The sequence below is a fragment of the Anolis carolinensis genome, chromosome 5 (genome assembly GCF_035594765.1).
Source record: "Anolis carolinensis isolate JA03-04 chromosome 5, rAnoCar3.1.pri, whole genome shotgun sequence".
NCBI classification, from domain to species: domain Eukaryota; kingdom Metazoa; phylum Chordata; class Lepidosauria; order Squamata; family Dactyloidae; genus Anolis; species Anolis carolinensis.
In genome coordinates, this window is record NC_085845.1 from 182,988,234 (window position 1) to 183,000,536 (window position 12,303).

The 12,303-nt window shown below is 38.6% G+C and overlaps 1 protein-coding gene across 3 annotated transcripts in view; it reads left to right on the plus strand.

The window, feature by feature from the left end:
- Positions 1–9,464: 9,464 nt before the first annotated feature.
- The window catches only part of ptn (pleiotrophin), a 111,206-nt gene continuing 108,367 nt past the window's right edge, over positions 9,465–12,303 (plus strand). Inside the window, exon 1 of one of the 3 annotated variants that reach the window (XM_008119835.3) lies at positions 9,465–9,849. The gene's annotated coding sequence lies outside the window, so the exon portion shown is untranslated. The remainder of the gene's footprint in view (positions 9,850–12,303) is intronic. The other 2 variants (XM_008119834.3, XM_003226848.4) reach the window with 2 other exon arrangements.

Below are 12,303 nucleotides of genomic sequence, written 5' to 3' on the forward strand. Positions count from 1 at the left end.
AACTACCATTCGAGTGGGAAGTTTGTGGTTTTTCTGTGTGTGCCTTTTCTTTGTTTGGTTTTTAAAAATAGTAATTTGGTTGTAGTTTAGTTGTGGTAGACAGTATGTAGTTGTGTAATTTTGGTAGTTTATGTATCTAAAAATCATCCCTTTCTAGAAACAAGCCATTCTGCATTTTGAAGAATATGTATGTGTTCATATGTGCTGGTGGAGAAAATGCATTCTCTTCACCAGCACACATTCACACAGACATATTCCTCAAAATGCAGAGTGGCTTGTTTCTAGAAAGACATGTCTTGCCTTTTCTTGGTCCAGGCGCAGTGTAGACTGAAAGGTAACAGAACACCACTATTCAATATTTCTGCTAAATAATTCAGCATTACTAATGGCAAAGTGATCATGGTAGATGAGGTGGCAGCTGTGGGCACTCAGTGCTGATGTTTAGCAACTCAATAGCTTTGAAAGCAACAGTGGAGCAAAAGGTGAAAAGAAATCTTTAGAGTGCTCACATGTTCTCCCTCCTTTTTCGCTCCTTTTTGTTTTCCTGGAATTGTATTACTCTTTCCCCATAGCTCAGATTTGTGACTAGAGCTGAAGGCTGGAGAGGATGAAATAAAGAAATTGATATGTCTAGGCCATATGGCGCAAAGTAATAGGATCAAGACAAGTTGATTTGCTGATGGTCTACTTTGTGAGAAATAACTCTTTTTGCTAGAATCAGCAAGATTTTCATTTCCTGGTGTAGCCTTGTTTCATTTTCTTTTTGCCCTTTATAATGACCTATCGCAGGGGTTCTCAAACCTTTAAAGCCATAGAGCCCTTTTTGAAGAACAAGTTTCTTGTGGGGCTCAAAGAAACTTTTGGATGTAGGAGCCACAGTGCATTTTAAAATTTGACAGATGGGCTGGGCCAGTGGCAGATGGATGGAGAATGTTTGCACAAATTAATTGAAAAAACTTGGTTGAAAATTCGTGCCGCCCATCTCTCAATTAATGGTAGTTCTTGAGCAAGATGAACTCGAGGAGCTGTGTGTGAATTTTCAACCTGGGAGAGGTAATTTTTTTAATTAATTAGTTAATTAAAACCAATTAATTAATTAAATAATATATATTGCCCTTTATCATAGGATCATAGGGTGATCCTGTGATATAAAAACAATTTCCAGATTAAAAACATAAATCATTTGAATAAGGTAGAAATATATCAAATATAGTTGCCAAATTTTTAGACTAGCCATTTACATAACTAAGTAGTGCCTCCCAATCTTGCTTTGCTGGACAGCAGTTTTTGTGAACAACAGAGGTCTGTTCTCTTGCCTATCAGGATGTAGCAAACTGATATTTCCATCCTTTTCCTGCAAGTGATCTCAGATGGAGATGTCATCTATTTCCTCCATAAACTGTCAGGTGCTGATACCAGCTTTTTAATGGAGATATCAAAAAAGTAATTCTAGATTTGAGAACAGCTCATTGTGGTCCATTTTTCAAATTATTTTCCTTTTTGAATTCTATACACAGGCTGGATCTACACTGTCCTATATCCCAAAATCTGATCCCAGATTATCTTCTTATCCCAGATTATCTGGCAGTGTAGACTCATATAATCCAGTTCAAAGCAGGTAATCTGGGATCGGATTCTGGGATATAGGACAGCATAGATCCAGCTTCAGTGAATTGCTTCAGGCAACTCCAAGTCTTTTTGTCTATGGAGATTTCCAATCATTGCTTATGTTTGTCATATTCTGCCTTCCTATTTCTGTCTTCTCTGTAGGTTGTTTCCTCAGTCTGTTTCAAAGTAAGGTTTGACTTCTGTTAAGTTTTTATCACCACAGTTTTCTTTTTTCATTTTAAAAACATCTTTCTTCTTTATATATAATCCATAGGAAATTGAAGTGCTTGAAGCAAACCCTGAGGGTAAGGATCAAAACCTAAGCAAAGAAGTGTGACGTGGCAGCTGAAGAAGCCTAAACTGCATCAATAGTAGTAGCATAGTTAAAAATCACAGGGAAATAATAGTACCACTCTATTCTACTTTGGCCAGACATTTGGGATACTTTGTCTATTTTTGGACATTACAACTCAACAACAACAACAACAACTTATTTCTTAATTGCCTGTCCTCAAGGCTTTGGGGAGGGGTTTACAACAGTTAAAAAACACAGATAAAGCATAAAACCATTAAACACAAATATTAAAGGACATAAGAATGAGATTATAGCATATTAAAATAGTTCATATCAGCAAAATGCTAGTTTAAATTCCTAGTACATTGAGCATCAGTGCGATTCACCGAAAGTGAATGTGTTCTGTGCCCTCTCTTGCATGAAGGTGTACGGCCTTTCTTTTTTGTAAAAACCAGTGTCACCGGGATGTCATACCTGCGCAAGCAGCAAATAATGCCATAACGGATGGAAGACTCCCACATGTTTGTCTTTCAACAGGATGACACGCCACCCATTTCCACTGTGTAATCCATGATTACCTGAACAAAAATCTACAACATTGTTGGATCGGTTGTGCTACACAGAGTGAGAGAGATCTTCTCCTCTGCCCCCCTTGTTCCCCTGACCTAACTCCCTGCGACTTTATCTTTGGGAATATGTTAAACATGTGCTGTATGTGCCACCTTTGCCAACGACCATCGATGAGCTAAAGAGGTGAATCACCGGAGTTATGAACGCCATTGACCACAACATGTTACAACATGTGTGCAGGAGCTGGACTAACATTTAGATGTGTGCTTCATAGCTGGCAGCAGCCATATTGGACATCTTTGAGTGTGGAAAAAAACTTGAAGACTTCCCCTTCACATTGATGTATATTTCATACGTATGCCTTCACTAAAACATTAACCATGTTTTTTTTAAATAGGGCATTCTTTTGTAATAACTCTGTAGTATTTTTGAATTGGACTTGCCCTCTCAAGTTATCATGGTTCTTATTCCTCTGAAGCCATTCACCAGCCACTAGCTATGAACAATTGATATTGAGGAGTCAGTCTTGCAATTACAACAGAAAATCAAGTGGACTATGTATTTTACAGCCAAAAAAGAAAAAAAAGAAAGAAAGAAAGAAAGAAAGAAAGAAAGAAAGAAAGAAAGAAGTGTTACCCTCATGGAAAATAGTAATATTTTTCACAAATGTTAGTATTTTTATATCTGTTTTAATGCAATGGCCTCATTCCCAGAGAAGAATCACTGAACCATGCCCTCCAACTGTCCTTTGGTAGGGATAGTCCCGATGAATCCTATGTCATCCCACTTTTCAGTTGCTTTTAAAATGTCCCAGTTTCTCCTTCCTCCACTTTCTCCTTTGTCCTCATTTTACTTCAATTGCTATAAATTTGTTGACACTGAATTTCCTCAAATTGAAAGCTAGTAACTGGATTTACATCAATGTTTTTTTTTAAATTTTCCTGTCTCAGGATAAAATACCAATGTGGAAAGTTGAGAAGCTTTCGCGTAAAAAGGAGAGAACTTCTCTGTGTGGTCCAGACTTCTGTTTTAAGTTAAAAATCACAGCTTTTGGTTTCAGGGAGAATGAAACTACATTCAGCAACATTTCTGTAACCATGGCTGTCAGATAATATTGATGGCATGAGAAAAGACCTAACTTCATCTTACGTGAGATGAAAGTGTTGGAAGAATCAAAAGTTTGGGACAAAGGAGGAGACTCCTCATTACCACCTATAATAAGCCAGATGGTGGAAATTTATCTTGAAGATTGTCCCATGTTTTTTTCTGTCTCAAATGTAAGAAATTAGATGACTCAGTAGGGAATATTGCTAGGCTGCAATTTTCTCCTTTTTGCTTCTTTCTCTGTTTAAGAATTCTCTGAATTAATTGCAGGAAGGGTAAATGCTTATTCATTCTTGCTAGAATTACCTAAATATGTCTATTTTCGATGGAATTCAAAGGACTTTGAAGAGTTTAGAAAACTCTGCAAAGCAGACTGATTTCTGTTTGTTAAACAGCTATTAGTTGCACCACAACGAGTCTTGATCTTTCCCCCTGGCCATTTGGCACCCTACTTTGCAATTCCACACATTATAAATACAGCTTTGGGTATGGGAACTGACTTTGAAAAGTTGTTTATTCTTTTATAAGCTAATTTGGAATTCAAGTCTATTTTGCAGTACTCCCAAGATCTACTGGTTGCTTTCAGGATTTTGCTGATGAAAACAGAATGTCATCTATCTCTGAAAATGTGTACACAATCCATTTGCTACTATATACACTGCCAGAGGCTCCTGTGAGTATTATGTTTGCCTGTACTACTATATGCATTTAATGTTTTTTCAGTGATGCACTTCCTAGTTGTGGTGTGGATAGCATTTCTCTTCAGCCACAGGCTGAGGGATAATGGGAATTGTGATTTAACATCCAGAGGACCACATATTGCCAGTCATGGACTGGGCATTACAGGCTTTTGAAACATGTGCTTCACAAAATCTAGCCCAAGCAGATTTCTATCATTGTGGATCTGGTTGTATTAAATAGTTGCTATCCAAACTGATTCAGCATTTACATACTACATCTGCAATGTAGATAGTTATGGAAGACAGGGATGTGTGTTGTGGGCAGGTCCATAGGATACAGCCATTTACTTGGTAAAATTGATTGTCCAATATTACTTATTCAAATGGATAGCCATTTAACTAAGTTTGTGTGTACATTTACCAGATTAATCTGGTTTCAAGCACTTTGGAGCTGGTTAAATGCAGCCCAAAGGCATCCCTGAGGTCATTCACCTGGCCAGCCAGGCCAAAGGCACATCAGCTCTGCCAGTGTGTCACCATCAGCAGAAGTCACATAACCAGGAAGCCTCTGGGATGCAGCTGGTTGTTGGCAGTGATGTGGCAGTGAGTCTGTTGGTGTGGACAGTGGATTAGGCTGAATCCCGCCTGATTCAGTTCTCCACACCTCCAAAACCCCAGGATCACTCTGGAGCTATTAGGAAGCACCGAAATAAATCCTGTGTTCTACTGACCTGCATTAATGACTTGATGTAGCAGTTGGCTGTGAATTGAGCCATTTGTCATGTGGACTCCCTGCAACAGCTAAATAGTGAGTCCACTATACTTTGGCCATGCCAACAAGGCCAGAATCTGAGCCCATCCAGATGAGAAAAAAGGCTTTGAAAGTTCCATTTTTTCATCTGCATAAACCAGTTTACGTTACGTCTCGTCATCTCACGTTATTTCTTGGGAATGCCAAACATTACCAAGGATTTTTCATTCCTCCTTCCCAGGATAATTTAAATTGATTCAGTTTTTTGTCAAATGAAATGTATCCCTACTTGGCTGTCTGTATGTATTATCCTAGAACTAGCTGTGTTGGCTATCATCATTAAACAGAGCTATTGTTTCCAGACCCAGATTCAACAGAGATCGGGTGAAGGAAAGAGGAATGTTTGCAGCAAAACAAATTGCTCCTAAGGTTTGATTAGTTATAATATTATTAAATGATAACTGCTAAATAATAAAGAAATCTCAATGGAAATAGGCAAAAATCAATTTCTGAAATGTTGCATGAGGATATATGTGACATCTGATCAGTGGGAGGAGGAAGAATACAAAGGAGGGAAGAAAATCTGTGATATTTTAAGAAAGAGTTTGGCCTCAAACCAGTACTACACACATTGTAACATTCACTGAACTTCTGCATCAGAACACCCATACTTAATTTTTCACATATGCAGTTGCACAGCTCCCACCCGAGAAGGCTGCTTTCAAGCCCTAGGAATTGGGTAGTTTTGGGGGTCTGGTATCTGGCTGCAGCTGGGGTGGGGATGAGGTCATTCTCCCAAATCCCTACAAGTTGCAAAAGGTACTGGTTTGCCTTCCCTGATCAAAGTCACCTCCATTCCCCCAGCTCTGGAATGGCAGGTAAGATGGGTGCTCTCTATTGGCCTTTTCATTTCCTCCTCCCCCCAGTCATTAAAAGCAGAATCCCTGGGATCTGAAAACTGTCAGGGTGAGAGTGTTTTACCTTTACATATTTCTCATGCAATGTCTAAACACTCAGGTTTGCCATCAAGAGGATTATAATCCGTATTTTTAAAAGGCAGTCTGGGAAGTTCAAATGACAATAATAATTTACTACACAGATTCCACATTAAGAGCAATATACTGTATACATTGTGTTTCAATAAGTCCCTTTCCATTGACATTCTTCATGATACCAAACTGCACAAGATTCTCTCCAGAGAACCCAGCAAGGCCTCTCAAAAGAATCCGCTACTTTGCTGCTATTTGAGATTAATATGAGATGCTATTTCTGCCAACTTGCAAAGCCAAGTATTTTGCTTTAACAAGGAAAAAAGTATCTTGATAGATTGCAGACCACCCATCATTAGAAAAAGAGTTAGAGTAAGACTGAAATGTTTTTGTTTTTTGTTTTGAGAAATGAAGCATACAGAATGGTCAATACAGATTAAGTATCCTTTATCTGAAATGGTTGGAACTAGAAGTGTTTTAGATGTTGGGGTTTTTTTTTCAGATTAAGGAAAATCTGTATTTGCGCATGTGTAATGAAGTATCTTAAAGATGGGACCCAGGTCTAAATATGGCATTCATTTATGTTTGCATACAGAGCCTGAAGGTAGTTTTATACACAATTTTTCTAATAATTTTGTCCATAGTAGTTCTGTCCCAAATTCTATGTGGTACCCCAAATATAAGAACACAGATGGGCAAAGTTCAACCCATAAGTGGTCCTCTTTTGTATCCCTGAAGCCCTCTGGAGAATTCAAAGTCCCCTGATCCTTCTTCCCCCAGTGTAATCTTTAAAAAGTGTATAGTTCCCAACCCACCACCACAATGTGGCAGCTTGAGATAATTTGTCCATCGATGACCATCCTTCTCAACTTGGACAAATAACCCAAAGTTGGCTGAAATCAAATTTGTTTATTTATTTGAGTCTATTTTTACCCCACTTTTCTCCCGCACTGAGGTGAGATTCAAACAGCTAACAATACAATAAGAACATACAAAGTAAAAATTAAAACAAATTAAAACCCGATACATTTCTTTTAGCAACGTGATTATTTAAAACTGCCAGCAATAAAGCCCTATTTACAAATATAACATACATATTTAAAACCATTAATTAACCTTATTGGGAGCCAGGTTCCCGTACTCTTAGATCTGGAGAGACCATTTCTGGATCATAAGGAATTTGACATTGTGGCCAACTAGGGATGGGGAGAAAGTTGGCTGCCACTCTCAATGTAGTTGTTCATCCAGAAACAGACGTTTGTTTTCTTCCCAGTCCATAGAAGGATGACACAGCTCTAGCTGGAGGCTTTCATCTTTTTACCTTCCAGCGCCCTACTACTTCATAGTACTTCTTTCAATTTTTAATTTTTTTTCAACTCACATTGCTAGAAAAAGAGCCAAAGGAGTAGACGAAATAGTATCATATGACATGAAAGATGAGTGTAGAAGTTTGGGATGGAAATTTTCACTTATTTCATTCTTCCACACAAAAAATAATATTTTCAAAGAAAAAGATTATCTTGCTTGGGTGTAGGTTTGCCACAGTCAGAACTGAAGAGGGCTCCTATACCTTTAATATGGAAGAGGACATTTCAGCAGCTGTCACTTTTTTACTTGATTGTGTGATAAGCAACACCTGTTGAAACTCACTTCTTTACACATAATTAAAAGTACCAATGCCATCTCTACTTTTCAGTCTGGCAATTCTAATTGATTAAGATTATGAAAGGTTTTGCACATTTTCAAATGTTATTTTCTTGTCAAGGACATTCTGTGAAACATTTGTTGGTAAATATCTTGGGTCTTTGTGCCAAACTAGGCGTTCCCACAGAAGACAATGTCTTTTGCATACAATATGCCATTTTCTGTGTAAAAAACCAAAAGATTCATAGAAAATGTTTGCCTTTTGTTGTGTTAGGAGATAATTTTAGCACCTACTCCTTGTCATAAGCCACACCTGCTGAAATTCCCTTTTCTATAAAGCCATTAAAGGCACAGGAACTTTAGGTTGCAGAAGTGGGGACCATATCATGAAGATGTGTGTTTCAAAAGAGTCAGTATGATGTTGAGGTAGTGACCAGCTTTTGAATCTCCTCTCAGTCATGAAAACCCACTAGGTAACTGAGCAAATCATATGCTCTTAGCCAAACATAATCCCATAAGTCAGAAGTGGTTTGAAGACACACAACAAGTATTATTCAATTTGTTGAGGTACCCTTTCTTGTCATGAATAAGAAACTATGTGTGAGTATATTTTAGCGGTCTGCACGATATCGGGTTAGTGTTCTGTATTGGGAGATTTGGTCGAATTGGCAGCTGAATCCCTGAAAATGGGGCGAGCGAGGGTGAAAACGGAACTTCTGGATGACTAATTGGGAAATGTTATCCCCCCCCCCCCCCCCGCGCGCCTTCATGGGGAAAATTTCCCCTATTGGGAATTTCCCGATAAATGGAACAGGAGGGGGGTGGAAAACAGGATCAAAACAGGACTTTTTTTTTTGACAAATCACACACTCCTAGTATATTACACCCATAGTGGAAGCAGAGATGTGGCAAAGAAGAAATTATGGTCAGAATCCTGTTGAACAAAAACTACAGCAGTAAAATTGGACTGTATTATTTTTTTCAGCACATAATAAAGAATGCAACAAAGTGAAATTTTCTCAAAATATGGCTGAAGATAAATGCATCTATTTTTTATCCCAATAAGATTATCTTGGTTTTCTGAGTCTAGGTGAAGAGCTCTTCCCCATTGTTAATATTTTGATGTAACAGATGTATTGTGAGCACTAATGGACTATGAGCACCACTGTGAGCTCTATGATGTTTTTGGTAGGGTTCCTCAACTGTTTTAGTGTTTGCCTGAGTAGACAGTCTTGATCTGAGACTGGTGGGAAGAGGCCTTGGTAAAATATATGTGAATTAGCTGTTGAGAAAGAGACATTTTGAGTTTCCATATGGCCCGAGAACAGAGGTACAGCAATGCATGGCGGGATGAGGACATTGTCCCCCCAAATTATATTCCACTCATTCCGTCAGTATCCAAAATTTTAGCATTATAGGAATTTTAACTATCCACTGAACCTTTAGAAATTGCAGTTCAGGCGTCCAAAGGAGAAAAAAAAACAGACAGCCAAAGTTATCAAGTGAATACAAACATGTGAAAGGCTAGGTATTAACCATGATCACTCTCTGAAATGCTAGAAATGCTTCCTAGAGTGGCAAATCTGTCATTTGGTCTCTGCCTATGAAAGGTGATAGCAGGTATTCCTTGACAAAAAAAAAGTTCAGCAGCTGATTGGATGCATGCAGAACCTCAAGCTGTTTGTTTAGTTGCTGAATGTTACTTTTCCATAGCACTGCCTGGGAAAACAAGAAGACAGAGAGTTCCTCTCCCATTCCTCTCCCTTTCCTGCTTTGCCTTGGGGCTTGGTGGGAGAGACTGCCCCTTGAGTGACCTGCTTTTGATAAGCTTCCCAGTCAGATCACATGAGTGAACCGTGCTCTTTCTCCCCTCCCTCCCTTTCTTTTCTCTCGCTGACTGGCTCTCTCTTTCACTCACTCTCTCGCTGCCTGCTTTCTCTATAGTCAAAAGCAAGGATCAGATTCTCTGCCTCGACTATAAACATTCTTGGTGAGAAAATTCAAAGAGAAGAGCAGGTGCTTTGAGAAGGAGCAGAGGAAGGTCCAAAGCCCAGTGTGGGGGGAAAAGAGTCCATCGTTTCAAGGTGGGCAAGAAAAGAGAGTGGAAGACCACCTCTCTCACAGAGCCAAGGTGCATCAAAGCCCAGGACTCATCGCTGAGAGCAGAAGACAGTTGGCCAGAGACGGGAGATTTTCTAGCCACTCAAAGTAAGTACACATTGGTTTGTCTTATTACAGTCTGGCATTTACTAGTCCTTCCACCACCCGTCCCCACCCCAACCTAAAAAGAGAAAGTTGGGCAGAGACACAAAGTAAAAAACAGTTTGATTTTTCTCTTGTGGTACTATTTTAGCTTAAAATGTTTTCATGGGTGGAGGAAGTTGATCGAGTGAAAGACACTTTGAGTTACTTGAAGATGTGTATTTTGAATGGTGCTCTTCTGCCTAATGATGGGAGTGGTTGTCATCCTCTAAAAAAAGACTTGCAAAGCTCTGAATGCCATATAGCATGCAATTCATTCTTTACTTCTGGGAAACTGAATATGGTTTGAGCATTTCTTATCTAGAATTCTGAAATCCTCCAAAATATGAAATGGTCTACATGGATGACTGAGATAGTTTTTGATAGTTCAGCATACAGAACCTTTGTGTCATGTGCAACATTGATAACAATATATTAAATATTAAATTACTTTAAGGCTATGTGTATATGGTACAATGAAACATAAATGAACGTGTTTATATTAATGTCTAGTCTCCAAGATATCTCATTATGTATATATATGCAAATATGGCTATTCTAAAATTGAAAATATTAGTTCCAAATATTGGAATAAAATTGGTGCTAGAAGTACAGTAGAGTCTCACTTATCCAACGTAAACAGACCGGCAGAACGTTAGATAAGCGAATATGTTGGATAATAAGGAGAGATTAAGGAAAAACCTATTAAACATTAAATTAGGTTATGATTTTACAAATTAAGCACCAAAACATCATTTTATACAACAAATTTGAGAGAAAAAGTAGTCCAATACACAGTGATGCTATGTAGTAATTACTGTATTTACGAATTTAGCACCAAAATATCATGATGTATTGAAAACATTGACTACAAAAATGTGTTGGATAATCCAGAATGTTGGATAAGCAGGTGTTGGATAAGTGAGACTCTACTGTACTGGTTTGTATCAACTCAAAGGGAGTCTCACATGAGGCAGGAATGTAGGGACACTTCTTTGGTTCTTTCTCTCTTCTGTCTGTTTTTTTATGAAAAGGTTGCAAAAGAAATCTAGAGTACAAAAGAAGGTCCTGTACCCCCCTCAAAAAAACAACAACCTGGTATATATTGAGCCTTGGTGGTATCATTAGATGGGGTAAAAAGTTGAGTGATGTGTAGAAGAACCTGTTTCTCCTTAACTCTCAATTTGTAAGAGTGTATACCCCTTGTGCCCAGCCTTAAGCAGAGGGTGGAGCTTTTCTTACTGTCATCAGTACCAGCTCGTGTTGGTTACTTTTGCTTCTGCTCTACTGGGTGCACTGACATTTCCAGGCTGATGACAACATTGGACTCAGAATGAGTATTTCTGGTATAACAATGTTAAATCATAATGTTCTGCTTCTTTGACTTTACTTCTGAATCTAACTTGACAAGAAAGTTTATATAGTGCAATGCAGTTATTGGTATGAAGGCCAGAGGTTTGCTGTAACTGGTTTTTCTTTCCTGTTCATACCTCAGGCTTCTTGGAAATAGTTCAGGTGAGTGTATATGTGTACACACTAGAGATCAAAAGCGTATTTCTTTCTTGCCCCCTCCCCTCCACACACACACACACACACACACACACGCACATTTACTTTCCCCCCCATGGAATTCAAGAAGGCTAATATGGGTATTCCAAGCACTCTCCTATCCAGGGCATTAACTAGCCTCAGGCCTGTTAGCCTTAGCATGGTAGCTGCAGGTACTGTCAGGCTATGCCCTGGGAACATGGAAAGTTACAAGAAAGAAGTTACATATTGTTTCTCAGAGGTTGTGGAAATAAGATAAAGGAAGGGAGAATGGAGGGGCTAAGGAATTATCAACAACACCAATAATCTTAAAGGCTGAAGTTGAGTCTCCTGGGTTCTAATGTGAAAACCCTACATAAATAGTGTGACAGTACTTTTTAAAATTGTTATCACCCCGTTGTGTAAAGACAGTCTGGGAGATGGCAGTTTAAGGCCCAGTTCTTCTGGAATACTATGCAAAACATCACATTGTAGTCACAGAATGTAGTTTGTCTTGCCGTGGGGCTCCATGCAATTAACGAATTATAGGAAGAACAAAATGATTTGAATGGGAAAGTCAACTAAATATGATTTTATCCAGAATTTTGTGAACCAACTGGCTCTGTGGTTTCTTTAACAAGTCTCAAGATTTTGCCTAGCAGTATTCTTGAAAAGCATCAAGCAAAACCAGTCAAATTACCCACCCACGCTGTGGCATTCATGTTAATTAAAGTGGACTGGTTCCTGGAAAGATCAGATATCTGAAGTTTGAATAATGGATTCAAGCTTTCTTATCCAAAAACTGTCCAATTTGGTCTGGAAGCAGTTGCAACTGCAATTGCCCCAACCAGTCCTCATCAACCCCCACACTTGGAATTAGTTGAAAGAAAATAT